This window comes from Oncorhynchus mykiss, chromosome 16, assembly GCF_013265735.2.
Source record: "Oncorhynchus mykiss isolate Arlee chromosome 16, USDA_OmykA_1.1, whole genome shotgun sequence".
NCBI lineage: Eukaryota > Metazoa > Chordata > Actinopteri > Salmoniformes > Salmonidae > Oncorhynchus > Oncorhynchus mykiss.
In genome coordinates, this window is record NC_048580.1 from 47,158,158 (window position 1) to 47,180,903 (window position 22,746).

The 22,746-nt window shown below is 41.9% G+C and overlaps 1 protein-coding gene across 1 annotated transcript in view; it reads left to right on the forward strand.

The window, feature by feature from the left end:
• Positions 1-359: 359 nt before the first annotated feature.
• The window catches only part of LOC110492141 (rap1 GTPase-activating protein 1), a 125,389-nt gene continuing 103,002 nt past the window's right edge, over positions 360-22,746 (forward strand). The window contains exon 1 of the mRNA XM_036947073.1: positions 360-453. The gene's annotated coding sequence lies outside the window, so the exon portion shown is untranslated. The remainder of the gene's footprint in view (positions 454-22,746) is intronic.

Sequence of the window (22,746 nt, forward strand, 5' to 3'; positions counted from 1 at the left end):
GAATGAAATGTATAAATCGAGAAATGTGTATGAACCTTTGAGGTAGGCATCTATTTGAATGGATTAGAGCTTTTCCCAAGTGTACCACTTCCTCAGCTATCACATAGGCTAGGTCTAGACTACTTACTATCATGAAAGCACTTTGCCAGGAAATGTTTCCATAATGCATTTTTACATTTCATTTCACGGCTGTCATCAGTCAGAACTTCGAGAAAAAACAACGGTTCCCAGGCAAGAGCTGGCATATGTTCTTGAAGCTCCTAGTATGATATAAACTGAAGGCATAAGCTATTTTGCACATTTTTCTTCATAATGATCTCATTGGCTGGTGGTTGCACGTCGCTAGGCAGCACCTCACTACCAGCGTGAGGGTACCAGTGCCACCTCAGCTGCGCACGAGACAGACCAAGCAAGCTCGCAAACTCCTGGCTGCCACTCCTGTCAAAGAAAGAGGTAAGCAGAAAAACATGCATGTTTGATACTTATTTAAAGCTTTATTGCGTATTGAATCTGGTTTATTAGGATACATACTCGTTTGAGAGTGTTTGTGTAGTTTAAACGGGCAAGGAGTGAGAATTTGAAAGTGAACATGTTTGAACATTGAAATTGTTGAGCTTTTTTGCGACATTTCTTGTTCAGTTGTTTTCACTTATATAGACCGCTAGAACATTTCCATAGAAGCCATGGAGCCAAGTTGTATTCATATAGCCACTAAATATCATGCTAGTTTTAATACTGAGTGTATGAATTGTAGCAAAGGAGAATGGGAGTCGCAGTTCTTTTAATCTTTTCTACCACAGAGGAGAAAGCTAAGAGAAATATACATTTTAAAGCTGAATTTAAAGGTACTAAATGTAACAAACTATTGTTGTCAAATTGACTGGGGTCAGAAAATATTTTGTTGTCGAATTCACTGGTCTGTTGTTGAGTTGACAACAAGAGCCGGTCTGTTGACCAATAAGAAGGCTGCACCATTAGAATGCAATTTGGGGCAAAATATTTGTGGGGGTAAAATGTTGTGAAACATATCATTCCACTATTACTGTAGATGCATCAATGACATTTTCTGAAATTACACTGCAAATTGCATGTAGCATTAGTGTCAGATGAATGTAAACAACAACAACATACATCAGGGTGTGGTTTAGGAAGTTGCATGCCAGTAAACCAAAATAAGGAGGAGCTGTCACAAGCAGAACTCTCAATAGCAGAGGCATTTTCTTCCTTGATTTAATTCCCCAAGACTCTTGCTGTAGTTACCCAGCTGGTGTATCTATCAGAATGGGTTGTTCACATTAGCCTTTTAATTGGGTCCCATGTCGGTTAAATTGATTTTGACTGTAGCAGCATGTTATGCGTAGGTTATCTCCTCTGACATGTATGATGTATTGATTGATATTCTCCTTGTCTCAGCTGTTCTAAGGGAATTGACCTGGTCATGGAGCTGACAGGGGCTGTACATCATGGAACTAAACTGGCTTATAGGCCATTCATCATGTTCACCAAAGCCAGTAGGGGGGTTCGGGGGCATCCTCCCCTGGCATTTAGCTGTTTAAATAAATTTTGCATGAATTTGGAGCACTTTGAAATTAACATTGAGAGATTAGATGTGCAGTAATTATAATCCATAGAGCAGCTTTAAGTGATACAGTCTGCTGTGTGCTCACTCCTACTCTGCCTCTCTCCATCACTTTCTCTATGTCGTCTGTTGCTGTCCCTCGTGTCTGCCCTCGTCTGTTGCTGTCTCTTGTCTATCCCCCTCTCTCATCTTGCCCTGGTTGTAAAAAGTGTAAAAGTGAACAATTGTTTTAATAGTAATTTTAAAGGCTTTTCCACCTCACCTGTAAATTCTTTGTAAACCATGTTTTAATTTTTCACTGTCTGTATTTCACCTGTTATAATTTGTGCAAATAAATAAAATGAAATAGAATCTATAGAACAGCTTGAAGTGATACAGTCTAATGTGTGCTCAACCCACCTCTGTTCTCTCTCCATCTCTTGTGCCACTTTGTGTCTAATTTGGTGTCTCTCCATCATATCCTTATCTTCTGTTGCTATCTCTTTGTCTTGTCTGGTGTCTCTTTCCATCATCTACTTTTCTGTTGCTGTCTCTGTATCTGGTGTGTCTCTTTAGTTTTTCAATCTAAAACGGTCAAGGGGATACTGGGGTAGCTTAACTTGTTTTGGGCCTGTGTCTGGGTCACCTAAATCATCCTCATCCCTAAAGTTGCCACTGGCTTTTGCTGTCCTAAGTGATCCACTGGCCTGCTATTCTCATAGGTGTCTCGTGGGTGTCGTGTGTGTGTGTGTGTGTGTGTGTGTGTGTGTGTGTGTGTGTGTGTGTGTGTGTGTGTGTGTTCGCACATGGGAAGAGTTAGCCAAAGTATTTAGCCAATTAGCTTCAGCCTGCTGGTGTGCAACCTGCCTGACTGACTCTCCGGGGCTATGTTAGGGACCGTCAATAACTTACACAATGTAAACGGGACAGTATCTTTTCGTTGTCTCATTAAATGTTTTCAATATTTGATATGAATTTCTACAATTTATCGTTGGTTTTAAGTTTTTAAGTCATTGAAATTTGGAGCTATTGGAATTTTAACATATTGTCCCATGTACAGTGAAATTTACCAACGGTCCATTATTAGCCCCATAGGGATATTTAAAGTCAACCCAAATTTACCACAGGCATGACGATAGGGTCGCCTGCAGCTGCACTCTGAATTGATGATTACTTGTGTGCTGCCAGCTGTGGGCATATGGGCAGGATTGAAACAAACCCAACCTTAATTTACTTTGTGATGCAGTCACGACGTAAAGTCTCACAAAACTCTGTTTTGGATGAGACTGACTGTGACAAAAATGATCCTATTTACACTGTGTAGTCAATTTTAACAGTAGGATAAATGTTTCTGACTCATATTGATGCAACATGGGCTGTACAGTAACAGACAGTTACATGACTTACAGCATGATCAAGCAAGTGCATTTTTCAGAAATTTCGGACCACTAAACAACTATTGATTTAGAACCACAAGTCGCAAAGAAAACAGGAGCAGCCTCCACTATTCCAGCACCATGTCAACATCAACATTTCAACATCAACAAATCACCAATCAACTTAAGCTAAATATGATGAGCCTCATGGTTCGGATTTCTGTGTGTGTGTGCGCGTTCTTGTAAGTAGAAAAATATGTTGACTCACCCTACTTCTTGAGAAACGACAATTTCATCCTCTCTTTCATGTTGACGAAACGGTCTATCACTCTGTCATACAGTACACACTTTTATTTTTTGTTTTTGCTTCAAACTTTCATTCAGGGGCAGTGTTAGCTAGTTAACATTAGCCTTCTACTGTACATCTAGCTACATATTGAACTTCCATCCTCTCAGGCCAGGGGCACAACAAAGGTTGGATCAGAATCGTGTTATAAAATCATTGGCCAGTATGGAGTCCAAATCCCTATCTTCATCCATGGCTAATTTCGGAAAGGGCTAATTTTAGCTAGCTGGCTACAGTAGCTAGCCACCGGAGGATAACAACAGCTCGCTCAGTTTAGCTCAACGCTGATTGACTAATGTTTTATACTTTTTTTGTCAAGGGAGGCCAGATGCTCGCTAGCTTCCCTTGCATTCAATGCTAGGGACGGCAACAATGTCATACTTGTTTGGACCAGACATCAGATAGATGGCCTACACGTAGAGAGACAGAGGGGCGCTGTTTCGCTCGCTTGGATGCTTTCTCCTGTGAGATGCATTCAGCCTCTTACGAATTGTAGGAAAATTGTGAAACACAGAGAGATGAAATATACATGATTTTATGTTTTGTAAACAATTTATTGGTCCATTTTCTGGGGAGTAACCCTTCCCTTGGCATCCATGAATACACATCTTTGTAGGACACGTCTCCTTGACTAAATTACTTAATGTCTCCTTCCATACACTGCCATGGATAATTGTGATCAATGTATAGGACCGAAGAAAATGTGGCATTTTCTGGATGTGACATTTTCTGTGTGTCTTGGTGTCTATCGATCCATGACGACCATGTGAGACACTTTCTGTGAGACTCCGAGTGAAGAGCTTCCTGACTGGGGGTGTGTCCCAAATGGCAGCCTATTCCCTACAAAGTGCAGTGCACTATATTGAGAAAAGGGTGCCATTTGGGAAGCATCCTGAATGTTTCCTCTTCAGGCTGCTTCAGAACTGAGCAGTGTGTGTTTTCCCAGGTTGACCCTCCAGCATAGGTAATGGGCTGCCAGTACAGTGTTCCCCTTGGCCCACTGTGTTGGTTGACAGTTGGTTGGCATCGTCTAAAAACCGATTCCCCAGTATCTCGCTGTTGACAGTTGGATTTGTGATTTCCTCTCTTGGCAAGGATTTTTTTGATTGAAATCCAAGTGAAAGAAAGAGTTTGAGTATCTAATTATCGCAGAAATTGTTGTAAATTCGTCAGGGTATGAACTCTACAAGGTGTTGAAAGCGTTCCACAGGGATGCTGGCCCATGTTGACTCAAATTGGCTGGATGTCCTTTGGGTGTTGGACCATTCTTGATACACACGGAAAACTGTTGTGCCTGAAAAAACCCAGCAGCACACAAACCGGTGCGCCTACTACCTACTGCCACACCCCGTTCACACCCCACACTTAAATCTATTGTCTTGCCCATTCACTCTCTGAATGGCACACACACACAATCCATGACTCAATTTTCTCAAGGCCTAAAAATCCTTCTTTAACCTGTCACCTCTCCTTCTGATTGAAATGAATTTAGCATGTGACATCTATAATGTATCATAACTTTCACCTGGCGTCACCTGGTCAGTCTATGTCATGGAAAGAGCAGATGTACCAAATGTTTTTTTACACTCAGGATATGTATTATGGTCTCAGTGTCATGGTTCTGTGTGGCCGCAGGGCTGACTGCATGTCTGACCCTTTCCATAACCCTATGTCCTCAGGGAAGTTTACACATCCGTTCCAGGAGCACCAGATGGCAACACTGGTTGCATAAAGAAGATCTTTCTTTTCCCTAAATCGTATCATCTAAAGAATTAGGCTATCCAGACCTGATTTACCCAAGCAATTTTAAATTAGAGAGAGGCTTTTTGTTAATGACATAACAAAGTGCACATCATGTGTCTCTTTGGCTAGGGCAGGGATCGGGGTCTTAACTAAATGCTGCGAGTTAGAATAGTAGAATACACAAGTAGAATATACAATTTTGGTTGTGCATCAGCAGTTTTTCTCTTATGTCAGTCACTGATAGTCAGTCAATTAGCCCATGTCAGCTCACATTTTTAGATTGCTAAGTTCGTTTAGTGGCCAGCTATCCAAACTTGTTATCATGGTCAAATTACCGGCCCAGGGGCCACAATCGGTTTTGTTAGTCAGTCTCACTCGGATATCATTCTGCAAATATTTCTCTCCACCCTATGGCATAATGTGTCAAATTGCAGGAAATTCGCTATAAAACAGCTCTTTTTCCTTTCCACCCTGTGGCAAAATTGTAGAATTGCATAAAATTAGTTTGGCAACTGTGACCCCTCATGATGAGTTAATATTTTTGTGGTCCCAACCCATCCCTGGGCAAGGTTGTCCTTTGGGGTAACGAGTGCATTTGCCATTGAGTTTTTATGTTCTGAGGAGCTAATAGAATACAGTGACTGCATATCAGGGTTTCTGAAATATCTCTCCCCTAAGCCTCCTATGCTTCCAGGAGTGACTCTGCTCTGCTCTCCTTGTTCTGTTTCTGTGTTGGCACTGGGAGCTTGTATGGACACTCAGGAGGAGGCAGAGTGAGTTCGCTCTACTCTGACACTCCCTCAAAAACAGACTGTCTTCTATTATTTTTTAACATAGTTACGTTATGGCTCAGCTCAGCAACATCATTATCGTCATCATCATTGTCACTGTGTGGGAAGATTTTCCTGTTGACAATGTGGCTCCTTCCAAAACAGAATTTTGTTTGTTATTACTTAATGTCCCCATGTTCTTTTTTTAAAAGCATTGTGAAACCCGCATAGTTTCAGTTTATTCATGAGGATGTTCTATCTGGTCCCTTAAAGGAACTAAGGCTTCTTTAAAATGCACTTTCCCTATGAGCTCAGCTGCAGGAACGTGTCCTTGGAAATCCCATTCTCACCCTGGATCCTGTGGATTCACACGGACACTGGGGACAGTAGCCAGAGGCCAGCTGTTAATAGACTCCTGTCTGTCTGTGTGTCTCTAGGGATCTGGGACTGTCAGGGGGAACTTTAGGGAACATATCCCGTGGGTGCCACTGCATACATAGGTAGGGATTTTTTTTATTGATAAGGTCCCATAGGACTTGTATGTGAATTATGTAGCCCTCACCTAAATATTAACTGAATGTCATTAGTGGTATGGTTTATGAATATAGCTAGATTAAAGGGATACTTCAGGATTTTTACCCTTTATTTACTTCCCCAGAGTCAGATGAATTTGTGGATACAATGTTTTTGTCTCTGTGTCCAGTATGAAGGAAGTTAGAGAGAGTTTTTGTGAACCAATTAGGATTAGCACAATAACTGGAAGTCTATGGGTATCTACTAGCATGCTAGCAGATACCCATAGACTTCCAGTCATAGCGCTAACTCTAGTTAGCATTTGCGCTAGCACTAGTTAGCAACTTTCTTCAAACTGCATTCAGAGACAGAAAAATTGTATCCACGAGTTCATCTGATTCTGGAGAAGTAGATAAAGGGCCTCATTGCCAAAATCCCAGAGTATCCCTTTAACTTTACAAGGCCAATAAGCACATGATGGGTTTTAGAGTGTTATTGGTCTCCTGATGTATTTACATGTACAGTAAATGAGTCCAAATCCAGAACATATTGATTCATCTACTTCACACTGTACATTTTTTGGAGCTCTGTGGTTAAAAAGGTTAACCTGATTCTTGGCTCATGTTTCACTAATGGATGGCACCAGTGTACCTCCTACCTTGTTTCGTTGTCCTAATGGGCCCTTCCCTGACCTCATTTACCTTTGTTGGCATAAAGCCAATGATTTAGAATATCAGAACAGGAAAATGTTAGCTTTGTACTAATACTATATAGTTATTTACCAAGTAGAATGATATAACTGCACTCTACAAAATTGATATCCAAAAGATAAAACCTACCATTCCCCATTATCTCCAACTTAAGCAGTACAGTAGTTAGCATTCAGCAGACCTACATTCAGTGTGTGTAACAGGGAGACAGTCAGCCCTTCAGTGCTGCTCATTATCCTCCCTCCAGTGCATCAGGACTAGCTGACGAGAGAGAGAGAAAAGCCTCTGAACTTCTCCCAGTCAATTTCCACTAAAGCTCCGCCAGATCTTATATCATGAATTATTTATGCAGTAGCTAGTAGTTTGTGTGAGGCTGCTGGGCTGGCTGGCTGCTCAGGAGATGATGATTTCTGCTTCTTTCATAATGCTGCTTGTGTTCTGACTGCACTGTGTGTGGAGCACACTGTGTCCTGTGGAAGTCTGGGTACATCATAATATTTTTCTCTTCTCCCCCCCTCATTCTCTCTCGTTCTAAAATGTTCATTCTCTCTCACTTCCTCACGCCCTCTCCTTCATTCTCTCTCCATGAACATCATCTAAATTATAGCACTGTCAGTGTTGTCTCAATTACATGCTTGTAATTAGTAGGATCAGTGTTGTTCAAGGATGCTCAGGAGCTAAATGGTAGAACACACTGGATTAACATTACATTTGTATTACTTTTTTAATCTTTCTATTCCTGTTCGTAATTTACATGTGTGTACTGATAACTATGTTATTGGAAGGAAACTGGTATCAATGCAGTGGTAATTATAGTTCAGTGTTCTTTGTAGATGTTGCAGGCCAGGCAGATAGTTACTGTAGCACAAACACTGTTTAGAGGTGGATGTTGGTACTAATGCTTTTTTTGAAGGCATGAGGGATGGATGCATCCGCTTCCTCTGCAATTAATTATTTATCTGGAGACCGCATCTGTGTGCTGCTGTTTCAACAACTGCTAAAGATGTGGCCTGTGCCCCAAATGGCACCCTATTCCTTATATGGTGCACCTATAGTGCTCTGGACAAACGTAGTGCACAGTGTAGGGAATAGTGTTTGGGATGCAGATGTGATGCCAACTGGACTAGAGCTAGCAGCTTATTAGAGTGCGAGATAGTACTTTCTCTTTAATGGCTTTGGAATGAGTCACCCACCACTACCACCCTCCTCTCTGCCTCTGTAATTCTGCTATATTTACCTAATGTTTGCGTCACTGGCTTAGCTCTGTGGGTGCTTATTTATTCAGGTGTGTTTCCTGGGGATACATGCTAATCTTTGAGTCAGGCCTTTTATTTTTGTTTGCCTGGTTTCATTACATGATTCCTGCTGAGCCTATACATATGAAATGATATATTTACATATCTGACTTGGTCTTTCAATGTTAAACTGGCGCATGGAATAGCCTATACATTCATCAAAATACCATGTCCCCTGCAAAGTAATTTATGCACACAGACCTTATGAAAAACATAACCCATCATGTATTCTAGCTGTTTCCTAAGTGTGTAAATCAAGGGTGTCAAACATACGGTCCGCGGGTGGTTTGAGTAAAAAATTAAATACAAAAAAATAAAACTAATTCGGGGAAGGGAAACAAACTCAATGGTGTAGAAATGATAATGGACCTACATTCATACAGTTTCTTGACTGGGTCCAGCTCGCTGATAATTATCGAAATAAAGCTAGACAGTCCGGGAGCATCGAAAATTCTAAAAACTATGAATAGAGAAGTATATTTTGCACATTTTACGGCGAGGGATTCAAAACTATTTTCAGTACGGCCCTCCACACCTCATTGAAGACCGAATGCGACCTCGGACACAAAAAGAGTTTGACACCTCTGGTGTAAATGGATGTGTCTCGGCATCATCAGTATATCCCCCCCCCCCCTCATGTTTACCCTGTCACTTGGCTGAGGTGACTTCAAAAGGACCTGTCTTGATGGAAGACTGCTCGTCGGAAATAGCACAGCATGAAATGTGTTTCTGTCACCTGCTCTGTGTGTTTAGCATAAGACTTGTGTGTAGATTGAGAGCGGTGAAGCAGAAGTGTTTTTATCCTGCTAGAATGTGAACAGGGTTGATGGCCGTGACCACCTCTCCTCTGTGTGGTCATGGAGACAGGGTGTCTTAGAGTGGGGAAGGTTAAACATAAGAAAGTCCTACTGAAGTGTCTGTCTAAGGGTGTTTGTACATAGTACTTGCAAACCTCAAAATCCACCTTTCTCACATTGAATATGAGAATAATATTTTACCTTTATTTAACTAGGCAAGTCAGTTAAGAACAAATTCTTATTTTCAATGACGGCCTGTGGGTTAACTGCCTGTTCAGGGGCAGAACGACAGATTTGTACCTTGTCAGCTCGGGGGTTTGAACTCGCAACCTTCCAGTTACTAGTCCAACTCTCTAACCACTAGGCTACCCTGCCGCCCCAGTGATGTGGACCTGAAACCAAGAGTTTCATAATGCATGGATTGCATGTTTACTACACCTACTTAGTAGCTTTATCCTCGCCCTCAGCATAGCACAGCAGCAGAGTACGAGTCTGAAGACACCACTCTGAGCCATATCTCCTCTCCTGTATGCTGGTAGTCTAGAGGAAGTGGGACCTCTTGCTCCTCTCTGCTAAAGATATTATGCATAGCATCCACATGTGGTAGAGAGAGAAAGAGAGAGAGAGAGAGTGTGGTAAAGAGTGTTTACTGTGCAGTGTCCATGTGGCCCTATAGCAAGCTGCTTCTGGAGTCTTTCAGATAAGAAAGTCATTTAGCGGGCCTCTGATGCTTATGGACCCTCACACAGTCAGACTATCTCTGCGATGGTGACACTGCACACTGAGCAGCCAGAGTGGTAGTGTCACTATAAAGGGGTCCATAATTAGGGGTCAATGGTTGTCTGATTTTAGTTGACTGTGAAGAGAATACTGTACAGGTGAGAGCAGTACTGTATACTAGTAACTAGTACGCCATACAACCTCACAGCCACTGCTGCATAGCTTCAGCTGTCCATGGTGCTGAAATATTGAAGACCTTTATGGATTTTGTACTATTGAAGACTATTCATTAACACATTTAGGCATTCCATAAGTATGTCTACATCTTTACATCTTAGCAACCACTAATTGCCTCTACTGGATTATTCATATATGTGGAGTGTGTGTAAATATTCATGGACATGCTGGAAAAGATTATGCATAACAATCGAATAACAGATCGTTATACTAGCTGACTGACTGCATGCTGTGGGCTCTAGCTGTCGTTATAATATCATATCGTGAGGTCCCTGGCAATTCCCAGCCCTACACCCCTGTAGTGAGTCCCATCAATAGTCATGACGTCATACAATTATACTATGTTGGCTGACGTAGCTCACCATCAACCCACTGTGAATTTGTATGTGTGACGTGGTGAGGTTGGACCCAGGTGTAGAGAAGAGACCAAATGAGGAATCATTGGTTAAGGATAAACATAATAGTTTACTGAGAAACGGTAGCCGCAGGATCACAGTACACTTGAAAAACAACACACACTAAGTCTCAAACACTCACTCAGGAAATGCTTGCACGCTGTAGACAATTCAAGCTTCTGCAAAGGACAAGACTAAGCACACCTCTTTTAAAAGGGAAATCATAACGAGTAAATAAGACACACTTGAGTGTCGTTAATGTCTCTAGGACAGTCTTTTCCGCCCTCTGGTGACAGGTGGAACCATGACAGTATGCTCTGTGCTGTATTACTTTAGGTTACTGTGGGACACTTATGTTAAAACTTCTTTGGGATAGGGGGCAGTATTTTCACGTCCGGATGAAAAGCGTGCCCAAAGCAAATATGCAGGATATGCATATGCATGGTAGTATTGGATAGAAAACACTCTAAAGTTTATAAAACTGTTAAAATAATGTCTGTGAGTATAACAGAACTGATATGGCAGGCGAAACCCCGAGGACAAACTATCCAGGGAAAATTGTTTTAGAGGTCATTGTGTTTTCCAATGATTTTCTATGGGAAACCTGATTTATTAGGGCCCAGATTGCAGTTCCTATGGCTTCCACTAGATGTCAACAGTCTTTAGAAATTGTTCAATGTTTTTCTTTTGAGAAATGAAGAAGTAGTCCTATTCTTCCCATGTGTCACTCAGATGGACTCAAGTCTTTTGGTGCGCGTGAACAGGAGCGCGTGAACAGGCTCCTCGTTATTTTTCTCCGGTATTGGAAACCTTTTATTCCGTCTTAAATTTGATTGAATATTTACATTTTAGGGTACCTGAGGTTGGATTAGAAACGTTGTTTGAAATGTTTGGACCAAGTTTACAGGTAACTTATTAGATATTTTGTAGTCATGTTGGGCGAGTTGAAACCGGTGTATTTCTGAAACAAACGCGCCAAATAAATGGACATTTTGGGGATATAAAGAAGTAATTTATCGAACAAAACAACCATTCATTGTGTCACTGAGACATTTGGGATTGCAAAAAGATTAACAAGAAGGTAAGCTTTATTTCGATGTATTACATGTGTATTTATATGAATGTTAAATATTTATGTTTTTGTAGTTTGAATTTGGCGCTCTGCAATTTCACCGGATGTTGTCAAATCTATCCCGGTAATGGGTTTAAGAGGTTTTAATAAGTGACGGTACATGGATCATGATAATTGGACACGCTTTAACCATATTATGACCATGATGACCATATATAAAATGTGTAAGAGAAAGTTTCTCCAACTTCTTTATTTTATGCAACAATAAATAACTAGTAGCTCTAGCAGCCCCTTCAGCTGGTGCGGTCTTTTCACTTTCCTGCTATAAAATGGTCAATGCTTATATCTCTCTCTCAGGGGACTAATATAAAGGGGATGGGAGTGAATAACATATGTTAACCTCCTGAATAGATAAATAATTGAGTTCATAAAGTATTCCATTAGGTCTGTGGCTCAGGACATATTACAACGGGACTTTAAGGGATAGTTTAGACATGATGTGCCATGTGAGTTCTGCGAATACAGCTCAGCATTCAACACCATAGTGCCCTCAAAGCTCATCAATGAGCTAAGGACCTTGGAACTAAACACCGCCCTTTGCAACTGGATCCTGGATCCTGGACTTCCTGACGGGCTGCCCCCAGGTGGTAAAGGTAGGTAACAACACATCTGCCACGCTGATCCTCAACACAGGGAACACTCAAGGGTGCATGCTCAGTCCCCTCCTGTACTCCCTGTTCACTCATGACTGCACGGCCAGGTATGACTTTAACACCATCATTAAGTTTGCAGATGACACAACAGTGGCCTGATCACCGACAACGACTAGACCACCTATAGGGAGGAGGTCAGAGACCTGGCCGTGCCAGGACAACAACCTCTCCCTCAACGTGATCAAGACAAAGGAGATGATTGTGGACTACAGGAAAAAAAGGACCGAGCACGCCCCCATTCTCATTGACGGGGCTGCAGTGGAGCAGGTTGAGAGCTTCAAGTTCCTTGGTGTCCACATCACCAACAAACTAACATGGTCCAAGCACACCAAGACAGTCGTGAAGAGGGCACGACAAAACCTATTCCCCCTCAGGAGACTGAAAAGATTTGGCATGGTCCTCAGATCCTCAAAAGGTTCTACAGCTGCACCATCGAGAGCATCACTGCCTGGTATGACAACTGCTCGGCCTCCGACCGCAAGGCACTACAGAGAGTAGTGCGAACGGCCCAGTACATCACTGGGGCCAAGCATCCTGCCATCCAGAACCTCTATACCAGGCTGTGTCAGATGTAGGCCCTAAAAATTGTCAAAGACTCCAGCCACCCTAGTCATACACTGTTCTCTCTGCTACTGCACAGCAAGCGGTACCGGAGCGCCAAGTCTAGTTCCAAAAAGCTTCTAAACAGCTTCTATCCCCAAGCCATAAGACTCCTAAACACCTAATCAAATGGCTACCAGACTATTTGCATTGCCCCCCCCCCTTCCGCCCTTTTACACCGCTGCTACTCTCTGTTGTTATCATCTATTCATAGTCACTTTAATAATGTACATATTACCTCAACTAACCGGTGACTCTTTACCGGTACCCCCTGTATATAGTCTCGCTATTTTTATTTTACTGCTGCTCTTTAATTACTTATTACTTGAATTTCTTATTCTTATCCGTATTAGTTTTTGTTAACTGCATTGTTGGTTAGGGGCTCGTAAGTAAACATTTCACTGCATTCGGCGCAACATTCCAACATTCACTCAATGAACTCTGGGTTTTTACAAAGTGCAGGGCAAGCCATTCCATCAGATTGTGTTATCGGACAGCTTGATATACCTACTTACATTTTGGAAGCTAATAGATTGCATTTAGTTAAGAGATGAGACATAAAAAAGGCACTTCTCTTTTCCTGCTAGCACTGGCTTTGCTGATAAAAAATGTACTTATTTACTTAATACGATTGTGATGTGTTGTCTCACCTAGCTATCTTAATGTACTAATTGTAAGTCACTCTGGAGTGTCTGCTAAATGGCTAAAATGTATAATAATTGTAATAAGAAGATAGTATTAACAGGTACATATTATTGGTCACGGAATAAATAGCAGAAGAAGAACTGCAGATGAAACAATGCTGTGATTGAAAATTGTACAATCATGAGTCATGACTGCAGTAAAATTCCACGTGACCATTGAGTCTCCTTTTTATGCACTCTGGAGATGCTTTGGTAGTACCCAACTTGTTCGCTTAAGGGGCTCTTTTGAGGAGTCTGAGTTCCTTTGGAGTGTTCACACTGCACAAAAAGTTTTTGCGAACTGAGTTCTCAAAAATTGTCTGAAAGGGACCAAGTGTGAAAACACCCTTCGTTTTTATATGGTTTTCACTTGAGAGCTGACACTGTCACCCCTTCGGCAGCTCCTTGAGGGCTGATGAAGTGTATCAATCCCTCCATTGTCCAGCAGAGGACACTCTTACTCTGACCTGCCCTGTCCCCCGTGGACATCCTCACTGGCCAATTAGATGAAGTACATACTGATTTAGTCACACTTGATAAAACATGAAATGTTAGGCTAATGACTATTAATCTGATTAGGATCTTTCCACGGTGCATGCCTATTCATTTCTCCAAACAAGTCCTTTTGAATGGATTATTCCAACACAAGGCATTTCAGCCCTTCCATTCTACTCCATCCTATCTATCATAGTTAAAAGAATAAAACTTGCCGTTTTTCCTCTGTCATGAAGATTCAAGTAGACTTGTTCTGTCCTGTCCATTCTCACTGGGCTGGGTCTCTATTGATCGCGTGGCAGAGAGAGTGGTTGTGGCCACAGAAAGCCATCCATCACAGTGCTGCCCGGGCCAGAGTGGAGAGATATCATAGTACTGAGGAGCCATTAGAACTGAAATAGATCTCTCTCTGCGATCGATCCAGGCTCGGGGAGCAATGTGTCCCGATCGCCCTCACCTCATCACAGACCTGCCTTGCAAGTCATTGTCTGAAGTAACCAAGACAGACAAGCAGAATTCATTGATCAGTAGACGGCTACTTTGAAGAAGTTTCTCTTCCCCATAGGAAAGCGTTTAGTAAGTGAATTCCATGAGTCAGTCCAAGAGAGGTTATTATTATTTCTGAATGCAGAAATAATACCGTATATGATGCCTAATTGCTTTCATGTCACGTCTTGAAGTTTAATAAACTAAATCATAGATCTATACAGGATGTTAACATACAGTTGAAGTCAGAAGTGTGCATACACCTTAGCCAAATACATTTTATCTCAGTTTTTCACAATTCCTGACATTTAATCCTAGTAAAAATTCCCTGTCTTAGGTCAGTTAGGATCACCACTTTATTTTATGATTGTGAAATGTCAGAATAATAGTAGAGAGAATGATTTATTTATTTCAGCTTTTATTTCTTTCATCACATTCCCAGTGGGTCAGAGGTTTACATACACTCAATTAGTATTTGGTAGCATTGCCTTTAAATTGTTTAACTTGGGTCAAATGTTTCGGGTAGCCTTCCACAAGCTTCCCACAATAAGTTGGGTAAATTTTGGCCCATTCCTCCTGACAAAGCTGGTGTAACTGAGTCAGGTTTGTAGGCCTCCTTGCTCACACACGCTTTTTCAATTCTGCCCACAAATGTTCTATAGGATTGAGGTCAGGGTTTTCTGATGGCCACTCCAATACCTTGACTTTGTTGTCCTTAAGCCATTTTACCACAACTTTGGAAGTACAGTGCCTTCCGAAAGTATTCGGCCCCCTTGAACTTTGCGACCTTTTGCCACATTTCAGGCTTCAAACATAAAGATATAAAACTGTATTTTTTTGTGAAGAATCAACAACAAGTGGGACACAGTCATGAAGTGGAACGACATCTATTGGAAATTTCAAACTTTTTTAACAAATCAAAAACTGAAAAATTGGGCGTGCAAAATTATTCAGCCCCTTTACTTTCAGTGCAGCAAACTCTCTCCAGAAGTTCAGTGAGGATCTCTGAATGATCCAATGTTGACCTAAATGACTAATGATGATAAATACAATCCACCTGTGTGTAATCAAGTCTCCGTATAAATGCACCTGCACTGTGATAGTCTCAGAGGTCCGTTAAAAGCGCAGAGAGCATCATGAAGAACAAGGAACACACCAGGCAGGTCCGAGATACTGTCGTGAAGAAGTTTAAAGCCGGATTTGGATACAAAAATTCCCAAGCTTTAAACATCCCAAGGAGCACTGTGCAAGCGATAATATTGAAATGGAAGGAGTATCAGACCACTGCAAATCTACCAAGACCTGGCCGTCCCTCTAAACTTTCAGCTCATACAAGGAGAAGACTGATCAGAGATGCAGCCAAGAGGCCCATGATCACTCTGGATGAACTGCAGAGATCTACAGCTGAGGTGGGAGACTCTGTCCATAGGACAACAATCAGTCGTATATTGCACAAATCTGGCCTTTATGGAAGAGTGGCAAGAAGAAAGACATTTCTTAAAGATATCCATAAAAAGTGTCGTTTAAAGTTTGCCACAAGCCACCTGGGAGACACACCAAACATGTGGAAGAAGGTGCTCTGGTCAGATGAAACCAAAATTGAACTTTTTGGCAACAATGCAAAACGTTATGTTTGGCGTAAAAGCAACACAGCTGAACACACCATCCCCACTGTCAAACATGGTGGTGGTAGCATCATGGTTTGGGCCTGCTTTTCTTCAGCAGGGACAGGGAAGATGGTTAAAATTGATGGGAAGATGGATGGAGCCAAATACAGGACCATTATGGAAGAAAACCTGATGGAGTCTGCAAAAGACCTGAGACTGGGACGGAGATTTGTCTTCCAACAAGACAATGATCCAAAACATAAAGCAAAATCTACAATGGAATGGTTCAAAAATAAACATATCCAGGTGTTAGAATGGCCAAGTCAAAGTCCAGACCTGAATCCAATCGAGAATCTGTGGAAAGAACTGAAAACTGCTGTTCACAAATGCTCTCCATCCAACCTCACTGAGCTCGAGCTGTTTTGCAAGGAGGAATGGGAAAAAATTTCAGTCTCTCGATGTGCAAAACTGATAGAGACATACCCCAAGCGACTTGCAAACCGTAGTCTGGCTTTTTTATGGCAGTTTTGGAGCAGTGGCTTCTACCTTGCTGATCGGCCTTTCAGGTTATGTCGATACAGGACTCATTTTATTGTGTATATAGATACTTTTGTACCCGTTTTCTACAGCATCTTCACAAGGTCCTTTGCTGATGTTCTGGGATTGATTTGCACTTTTCGAACCAAAGTACGTTAATCTCTAGGAGACAAAATGCATCTCCTTCCTGAGCGGTATGACAGCTGCGTGGTCCCATGGTGTTTATACTTGTGTACTATTGTGTGTACAGATGAACGTGGTACCTTCAGGTGTTTGGAATTTGCTCCCAAGGATGAACCAGACTTGTGGAGGTCTACAATTTTTTTTCTGAGGCCTTGGCTGATATCTTTTTGATTTTCCCATGATGTCAAGCAAAGAGGCACTGAGTAGGTAGGCCTTGAAGGTAGGCCTTGAAATGCATCCACAGGTACACCTTCAATTACATCCACAGGTACACCACCAATTGACTCAAATTATGTCAATTAGCCTATCAGAAGCTTCTAAAGCCATGACACAATTTTCTGGAATTCTACAAGCTGTTTAAAGGCACAGTCAACTTAGTGTATGTAAACTTCTGGAATTGTGATACAGTGAATTATAAGTGAAATAATCTGTCTGTAAACAATTGTTGGAAATGTAGTGTCATGCTCAAAGTAGATGTCCTAACCGACTTGGCAAAACTATAGTTTGTTAACAAGAAATATGTGGAGTGGTTGAAAAATGAGTTTTAATGACTCCAACCTAAGTGTATGTAAACTTCAGACTGTATGTTATTCACCCCCATTTCTAGAGCGAGAGAGAGAGTTCCACACGGTAGCCTGAACAACACTCCTTTTCATCTGCTGTGTCAGCCATAATATCCTGCCCCTCTAATTAGACCCTATGAAAGGGTGTGTGGAGCATGTGCCAAGGGTGTGTGTGTGTTTGTAGTTGTGTGTGCATGGGGCCGTGTGTGTAGCTCAGAGGGGCCCGTGGGACTCTGTAACACCACTTACAGCCCAGCGGGCTCAACACCACTCATGTCAAACTGTCAACAACACACAGAGCCACACATGAGCTAATTTCAAATGGCTGCTTTTACAAGAGTCAGCTATGCACTTGCTGCCTTGGAATACCTTTTATGTTTAAGAACACTCAGTAATTCAGGCAAAACAAATATGACCGACCGGCTCGATTCGGTCTTATATAGCAACATTTGAAATTGTGTTTTTAACATTGGATAAAAGTAGAGACTAAAAAAGTTAGAAAATTGTATATCATACACTATAGTTGAGGAACAATGAGAAAGTAATTCTGCTTTAAAAGTTACTAAACTTGTATCCTCACTTTTGAGAAAATGGCCTTTGAATGTTTTGGGACCTACTGGAGACCTCTTCTTTGTCTACACCCATCCAGCATCGTTCACACCCTCTTAAGCTTTAGCCCCACCCATTTCTTTAAGCGTTGATCCGAGCATTCTGTCCTAAAAACAGCAGTCATGCACCCAAGCTCCCAAGCTAACTGGCTAATGTTGGCTAGCTTTCTAGCTACTTCCAGACACAAATGAGAGAACAGCTCACTCTGACCATTTTACTCACCCTAGCAGAGCTGGTTCGGCTGTTTTTTGTTATCCAGAGCGTTGGTGACCGCAACTGTGCTGCTGGCAACAATTTACGCTTTTTTGGCAATGTTTACTGACACCAGCCATATTCAACGGTTGTTGAGCGTTCGTAAATTTGTCAGTTATTCTGCGCTCTGGCACACTCAGATGAGAGTGCTCTGAAATCGTAGTAGATAGCCAGAGTGAATTTACCAGCTACGTCTATCAACAGTTTTTGAAGTGACATTCTATTGAAATGGTTACTTGTATATTGGAGTCCTTTGTTAAGACATGTAGCTAGCTAGCTAAACAATGAACCATAATCCCAACTCATGACGTTACCACCCTGCATTACTCTGCAGGTAGCTAACCAACCAGGTTCAATGTTAGCTAGCTAACATTAGGCTATAACTAACAAAGCAAATGGCTCTGAGATACAAATAGTATTACTACACAGATCATACACTAATGTTAGCTAGCGAGCCAGCCAGCTAACGTTAGCTATCTAGCTAACAGTACACTTTAACTTGAAATGAAAACGACTTTCTGCCAGAATTAGAAATGTGCAATATCTGAAAATATAGCTAGCTACCTTACATGGGATACATGGGATATACACTTGTCCTTGTCATGGATGACGTGGTTGCCCTTACTTAGTTTGAAGATGTAATCCATCTCCTTAGCTATCATACTCTAATTCCACTGATTTCAAAACTCGGTCCTCCAGAAAGTGGAGAGCAACACTTTTGCAGTCCTACTATGCAATATGTTTTTAAAAAATGGGTTAGACAGGATTACCTACACATACTGACCAGCTCAAATAGACAAAGCGTGCTACATGGCAGACCAATCCGAACTCATCTCTCAGCATGTCCACTCATTATCTCAGCTAGTGGGAAGGTTGCTGACTGTCTGTGGCTAAACCAACTAGACTCGTAATTTAACAATTTTATTCGTATTTACAGATTGCATACAAGTTTGTTATTAAGGCACATGAAAGTTCACATGTTCCAGAAGGCATTTCTGCCCACCCAAAAAAACACATTTCAAATGGCTCTCCTGTGAATTACACTGTGAGCACAATTTTTTTTTTTTGAATTTTACCCCTTTTTCTCCCCAATTTTGTGGTATCCAATTGTTATAGTAGCTACTATCTTGTCTCATTGCTACAACTCCCGTACGGGCTCGGGAGAGACGAAGGCTGAATGTCATGCGTCCTCCGATATACAACCCAACCAGTGCCACCATATTCCAGTACTGCTTCTTAACACGGCACGCATCCAACCCGGAAGCCAGCCGCACCAATGTGTCGGAGGCTACATCGTGCACCTGGCAACCTTGGCTAGCGCGCACTGCGCCCGGCCCGCCACAGGAGTCGCTGGTGCGCGATGAGACAAGGAGATCCCTACCGACCAATCCCTCCCTAACCCGAACGACGCTAGGCCAATTGTGCGTCGCCCCACGGACCTGGGTGCGAACCCAGGAACTCTGATGGCACAGCTGGCGCTGCAGTACAGCGCCCTTAACCACTGCGCCACCCGGGAGGCCCTACACTGTGAGCACAATTAACAGGCAAGTGATCTTATCATTATTTCTATGCACATTTTCCAACGCCAAACCATATAAACTTGAATGCTTTTGGATTTAATCATTTTCAGGTGATATTTATTTGTGTAATGAGGGGAGGGTGTGACGAAAGTGAATAACACATTATCAAGGTGTGCATAATTATTAGGCAGCTGCATTACCTCAGGTAAAATGGGCCAAAAAAGAGATTTAACTGACACTAAAATGCCTTTCAGACGGATGTAACACTCTTGAAATAGCTGAACTATTGAGGCGTGACCACCGGACAATCAAACGTTTTGTTGTGAATAGTCAACTTGGGTGCAAAAAACACATGGAGAAGAAAAGGTGCAAATTAACTGCAAAAGACTTGAGAAGAATTAAACGTCAAGCTACCAGGAACCCATTATCCTCCAGTGCCACCATATTCCAGAACTGAGAAGAATTAAACGTCAAGCTACCAGGAACCCATTATCCTCCAGTGCCACCATATTCCAGAACTGAGAAGAATTAAACATCAAGCTACCAGGAACCCAGTATCCTCCAGTGCCACCATATTCCAGAACTGAGAAGAATTAAACATCAAGCTACCAGGAACCCATTATCCTCCAGTGCCACCATATTCCAGAACTGAGAAGAATTAAACGTCAAGCTACCAGGAACCCATTATCCTCCAGTGCCACCATATTCCAGAACTGAGAAGAATTAAACGTCAAGCTACCAGGAACCCATTATCCTCCAGTGCCACCATATTCCAGAACTGAGAAGAATTAAACGTCAAGCTACCAGGAACCCATTATCCTCCAGTGCCACCATATTCCAGAACTGAGAAGAATTAAACGTCAAGCTACCAGGAACCCATTATCCTCCAGTGCCACCATATTCCAGAACTGAGAAGAATTAAACGTCAAGCTACCAGGAACCCATTATCCTCCAGTGCCACCATATTCCAGAACTGAGAAGAATTAAACGTCAAGCTACCAGGAACCCATTATCCTCCAGTGCCACCATATTCCAGAACTGAGAAGAATTAAACGTCAAGCTACCAGGAACCCATTATCCTCCAGTGCCACCATATTCCAGAACTGAGAAGAATTAAACGTCAAGCTACCAGGAACCCATTATCCTCCAGTGCCACCATATTCCAGAACTGAGAAGAATTAAACGTCAAGCTACCAGGAACCCATTATCCTCCAGTGCCACCATATTCCAGAACTGAGAAGAATTAAACGTCAAGCTACCAGGAACCCATTATCCTCCAGTGCCACCATATTCCAGAACTGAGAAGAATTAAACGTCAAGCTACCAGGAACCCATTATCCTCCAGTGCCACCATATTCCAGAACTGAGAAGAATTAAACGTCAAGCTACCAGGAACCCATTATCCTCCAGTGCCACCATATTCCAGAACTGAGAAGAATTAAACATCAAGCTACCAGGAACCCATTATCCTCCAGTGCCACCATATTCCAGAACTGAGAAGAATTAAACGTCAAGCTACCAGGAACCCATTATCCTCCAGTGCCACCATATTCCAGAACTGAGAAGAATTAAACGTCAAGCTACCAGGAACCCAGTATCCTCCAGTGCCACCATATTCCAGAACTGAGAAGAATTAAACATCAAGCTACCAGGAACTCATTATCCTCTAGTGTCACCATATTCCAGAACTGCAACCTACCTAGAGAGTCCAGAAGTGCAAGGTGTCAAGTGCTCAGAGACATGGCCAAGGTCAAGGCTGAAACACGACCGACGCTGAATAAGATTCATAAGTTGAAGCATCAAGATTGGGCAAAGAAATACCTGAAGCCAGAATTTTCAAAGGTTTTATGGACAGATGAAATGAGAGTGACTCTTGATGGACCAGATGGATGGGACTGTGGCTAGATCACTCCACTGCTTGGCCTGCCAGCAAGGGCCTCAAAGATGCCTGAATAATGATCTGGCCCCCTTCCTCACCTGACTTAAATCCTATTGAGGACTTGTTGGCCCTTCTCAAACGTGAGATTTACAGTGAGGGAAGACAATACACCTCTTTTGAACAGCATTTGAGAGGCTGTGGTTGCTGCTTCAGTGAAAGTTGATTGTGAACAGATCAAGAAACTGACAGACTACATGGATGGAATGCTCATGGCAGTTATTGAAAAGAAGGGTGGCTATATTGGTCACTGAATATTTTTGAAAGGCAAAAATGTTATTTAATTGTCATTTTGTGTTACTTATTTGTTACACTTACTCTAAAAATTGAGAATAAGCAAGTGAGTTAGGATAAATTATTTTTGTAATATCATTGCCTAATAATTGTGCACACTTATATATTCCCATGAGAAAGACAAAACTCACTTTTCCTTGGTTAAACATTCAGGTTTGGATTGACTGAGAGCATTGTGTTTGTTCAACAATAAAATGAATCCTGAGGAATACAATTTGCCTAATAATTCTGCACACAGTGTAGTGATGTGCGACATATGCCTAGATTCCTGAATTGAGTCACAAATGCACAATGTCAAATGAGACTGTAGTTATACAGTAGAGATGGAAGGGATCAATCTTATTTTGAATGACATGTATGTGGCTCAACCAACATGACATCGCGCCAGGTTGTGGTTTGGCACTTTTTAATAGGAATCACCCCAAAAAGATCAGTCATTTATTTTACAAACAGTTTACTTTTGCTTTAAACGGTGGCATCTCTCAGCACTACTCTGCTCAATGGATGCAGCAAGTCACTCACCCCACCCTACATTTTTATTTAAGCAGGTAAGTTGACTGAGAACACATTCTCATTTACAGCAACAACCTGGGGAATAGTTACAGGGGAGAGGAAAGAGACAATTGTAAGCTGGGGATGATTAGGTGACCGTATGAGGGACAGCTTGGGAATTTAGCCAGGACACCGGGGTTAACACCCCTACTCTTACAATAAGTGCCATGGGATCTTTAGTGAC